The sequence below is a fragment of the Camelina sativa genome, chromosome 17 (genome assembly GCF_000633955.1).
Source record: "Camelina sativa cultivar DH55 chromosome 17, Cs, whole genome shotgun sequence".
Lineage (NCBI taxonomy): Eukaryota > Viridiplantae > Streptophyta > Magnoliopsida > Brassicales > Brassicaceae > Camelina > Camelina sativa.
In genome coordinates this window covers 21226182-21231167 of record NC_025701.1, presented here as the reverse complement: position 1 = coordinate 21231167, position 4986 = coordinate 21226182, and positions in this window count along the sequence as shown.

Below are 4986 nucleotides of genomic sequence, written 5' to 3'. Positions count from 1 at the left end.
CAACTACGGGAAGTACGGACTGTTGTGCGGGTCAGATGGTTTACCGCATTTGATAGTGAACGGAGACCAGAGGCATTGGGGAGAGTTCATTACTCCAGGGATTCTGTTCCTTTACATTGCAGGATGGATCGGGTGGGTTGGAAGAAGCTACTTGAGAGCTATTAGTGGCGAGAAGAAACCAGCGATGAAAGAGATCATCATCGATGTTCCTTTGGCTAGTCGGATCGTCTTCCGTGGTTTCATTTGGCCCGTTGCTGCCTACAGAGAGTTCATCAATGGCGATCTCATTGCTAAGGATGTTTAAGAGAACTTTTGCTTTCTGCTTTTGTTTACTCTTATCTCTCTAATCTCTCTTATGTTTTCTTTTCCATTGTAACTATTGAAAAAACAATGCATTGTCGAAAACTATTGATATTTGGATTGCCGCATTTAGAATGAACCATGGTTAAAAAAATCTTTGCTTCTATGAAGCTCACCGTAAATTTCATTTCACCAATTGTCATAACTCATAAGTACATCTTCAACTTTGGTTTATCGAAGTTGGCAAGAGGCCATAGTCGTATTGGTAGTTTGGTACATGAGTCTTTGATCAGGCAAAGACTCGTGTGAAGAGTATTATGTATTGATGTGAGATTCTATCAGGCAAAAAAGAACAAATGGGTCATAAGCTTAGGTAATACATTCAGGCCCATACTTACTTGGAAATACGAAAAGCATATCAGTGACTTACATGAAGGTGATGCGCGTGGAGTACATGTGCCGTAGAAATTAGCCGATTTTTTCGTCGTCTAATTAAGAAGATAGTGCTAAGAGCTACAAGCTAATAGAACATATATAATCAAGTACAGAGCATGACTTAACAAGATTACCAAATAGAACATATATGATCTATGATCCTAATAGGTCATTTACATGATCAATTGGAACAAAAGAACTTTAAAAAACTATTCCCCATCGAGATCAAAATTTCTCAAAAACCCTAACAAATTCAAGTTGAATCCTGTATGAGATGATCACTAAATTTTAAAGGGATTCATTCAAGATCAGACATCGAAACCATAAACAAACAAGAAAATAGAACGCAGAATCATATCAATCCTATTCGAGAACGAAGCAAACAAGACGGATCAAACGAAATCTTGGGAGAATTATTAATCAATTTAAACAAGGGAAAGAACAACACAAACAGAAAAGATCAATCTATGGTTCTCAAGAACCCTAATCCCTTTATATAATCACCTTCTGCTTCAATTCGCCTCCGATACCATCTCCATGACGATTCAAATCGCCTCCCCTACCCCTGCAGTCGCCTCCGATAAGATCTCCGCCGCTTCAAATCGCCTCCGACCCAACAATCCACTGATTCTTTAACCTCCGATTCATGCAGAACTTCCTTTGTCGGATCGAGAATTTGATCGCGACACAACGAGAGAAAGAAAGAAAGAGAGAAAGAGAGAAACCAAAAAAATTAATCACGACACAAAATTTTTTTTTTGCCTTCTCTATTATTCTCTCGTCCAACCAAAGAGAGACACGCAGCATCTCTTACACCCGAAGAGATTCTACTATATAAGAGGATCTCTTCAGTTTTTTATTTCTTTCTGATTTATTTTTTCTCCAAAAAATACTTAAAACCCCACTAACAACCCCTAATATACCACCGATAAACATGGTCTAAGTGCCAAGGAGCGCAGACTAAGTGTTAAGTGGTGCGAAGTGCTAAGTGGTAAGTGGTAAGTGGTAAGTGGTAAGTGGTAAGTGGTAAGTGGTAAGTGGTAAATGCTAAGGTGTTAAATGCTAAGCTAGACTTAGCCAGCATGTATTAAACACGACCATTAAACGATCAATATGTCCATATACACACTGACACACATTGTGAGCTGTGAGCTCTGTAGAAACTAGGTTTCCACAATGAATTTGTTTATGGAGGGAAACAAATTCAATAGAGCTATCTCTCTGGAAAATAGATCTAAGCCTTGAAATTAGAGGTAAAGAAGAAGAACTCGAAAGAACTAGGGTTTGTTGCAAAGAGCAAAAAGAGAACTCAGTTATTGTATTAGATTCTGAATGATTTACAATGGAGAAGTCTCCCTTATTTATACATGTTCAGAGATCTCATAATATATTAACTTTCCTTAACAGACGAAGTGAAATATGGAAAACTGCCCTATTGCTTGAGTCGGCCGCCGCACCGAAGTGGATGTCGGTTCCTTCTTCTCCAAGACTATTCTTTATCCGAACTGATTCCCGAAAACCTAATCGATCCCTTAACCGGATTCCCGGTTAGATAATCAATTAACATTTCTGGTTTAGCTCGGTATGATGGGGGTGCTAAATCCCGCACCAACAATTAGTCCCCCCCAGTTCAGTATATTCGAGATTTAATTCGAATATTTTGAACTATGGAAAGAAAATATCCGATCTAATCCATAAAGTTTTAATTGATTTTATTCAGATCCCCGAATCATCTCACCGCATTCTGTCCAGGCGACACGTGTCGTTTCCGTCACATCCGCTAGCTCGGAATTCGAAGAGTCGCGTAGGTCATCATTACTTTTTCGTAGGGTTGCCGCCCATTCGGCTCTATAAATACGCTTCTACTCTCCTCATTTCTTATTTTTCGCCAACAGCAACAGGTAATCTGCTCCGATCTCTCTTCCGTTTTATTTCGTTATTTTTCTTCCACACTCTCCGAACTCAAGATATGGCGAGCACCTCGGAACCTGCCTCTTCGCCAGAAAGCGAACAATTAATTCGTCGTACTTCCCGACAAAGAACGCTCAACCCTGATCGCTCCGCGCAGATCGGGGAATCAAGTAGATCGGCCTCCGAAGTCCCGCGAAATTTGGTCCGCTGTACAGCAGGAGCCTCTTCTTCGCAGGTGGGCCCAACCTTGCCGTCATCAGTTCGTCAAGAGGAGGAAGATCGGTTCGTACCTTTAGGATTTTCGATCGAGGATATTGACCCTTTGTTTGACCACGCAGGACGGATTGGAGGCGAAAAGAGTGTGAGTTCGACCACAACTGTGAACGAAATGCTAAATTCGTGTGGCTTGTTCAATAGCAACGTCACAATTCTGATTCCTCGAGACGACCAACGCCCCTGGAGCCCCCCGGAAGGGTATGTATGCTTGTATGAGGGTTACTTTACCGAGTGTCGCCTCCTATTCCCAATCCCGGAGTTGATTTCAATTTATGCTCAAAGACGGATGATAGCGATCTCGCAGTTCGTACCCGGAGCTATTTGTAACTTCATGGCTGCCTTGACCGTGGCAGCCGAAGTCGGAGTCGAGCTTAAAGTTCAAGCTTTCGAACAGCTATCAAATTTCAAGCTCTCGAAGAGTCCGAATCGCTGGGAAGTGAACATGAGACCGGCTCATAACTTCCTCGTCGGCAAACGAGTGAATAAATTCAAGAAGTATATGAATCAATACTTCTTCGTCCGCGTCGACCAGTATTCATTTGTTAACCCGTTGGGTTTTTACCGGAGAGTGTGGAATGAAAATCCTGGTAGATTTACATTTCTATTATTTCAATTGACTTCGGCACTGCTGACCAGTTTTAACTTTTTCGTGTCTCTGCTTCCAGATCGTCCGTTCTGTGCAACGCGCCTAGCTCCGAACTATATTCTTGTTAGAGACGCTTTGTTAACCGGGAACAATCGTCGGTGGGACTTTATTACCCGTATCCGTGTCGAAACAGCAATGGGCAAAGCTAGAACGAATTTTCCAAGTTTCGCCAGTTCGCTAGGACGACCTGCCGGATGCCGTGTCATGGAATCAAAAGATGTTCAGATCGTTCGCCGAGAAACTCAAGCTGCCATTGAGGCCGAGATCGGTCCATCCCAGGGTTTAACCGAAGTAGATCCTACCCCAGATCAGACCGTCACCGACCCTACTCAGGCTCCCGGAGAAGATATCGAGCCATCAAGTGTTGCAGAGGAAGAAAATCTTCCTTTGGCGTTAGAGAACGCCGATCCACCGAACCAAGAACAAGACGTTCCCCAGCTTGAAGCTGGATCTAGAAGGAGGAAGAGGAAAACGAACAAAGACAAACAAATCAATGTCGAGCCAGCCACCGATGCGCATCCGTTACCGAGCCGCAAACGTTCGGCCGATGAAGCCGGACTGGAGTCCGCCGATCGATTTCGCCTTGAAAGAAAAGATGACAAGACGAATCACTTCGCCTATAATTACTTCGGCAATTATCCCTTGGTGACCAATCGCGAGGCTTCAGGCGAACTTTTCCGGGCTCTGAAGATTTCCAACCGAATTCTTCCGTCAGCTGACGAACTGGAATTCAAGCAAGCATTCCTTGACGTCGCTGAATCGCACTTAATGGTTCGTCTTACTATCAACTCTTATTAAAGTTTCATTTGTCCAATTACGCTTCAGACTGACGCATATTCGTTGGATCCGCAGACTGCCGCCAAGATGAATACGCTGGTTCAAAAATACGATAGGCGGGTCAAAACCAGCAAGGGGTCCGATCTCGAACTCGAAAAGGTGAAAGAGTGCGCAAAAGAGATCCAAGCCGCTAGCAGGGCGAAGGATGAGAGGATTAAGGAACTCGAGGCGCTTATTGCAGAAAAAGATGGCATCATTGCCAATACCGATCTGAAGGTTAACGAACTGAACTCCCGAGCGCTTACTCTGGAGGAAGAGAAAGCCGACCTGCAAGAGGCATGCGAAGGGCTGAAAGTTCAGCTCAAATTCGAAGTTAAGAGACTTCAGAAAGATCGTTGGGATAAGGTGGAGTGGACAGCGAAGAAAGCGCAAAACCGATTAGACAAGGTCAAGGCCTCTCTAGTTGAACAGGCGAAAGTTCGCCCTCTAGAAGACCTGCTGAACGAAGCCACCGGAGTACAGGGAGCTGTACGATATCTGATTGAGAATGGGGCCGTCATTCCTGAGGAGCGAATAAAGGAGATCGACGAGAAAAAGGCCGAAGCCGAGGAGACTGTCACTGCGATCAATGTCCTTGAGCT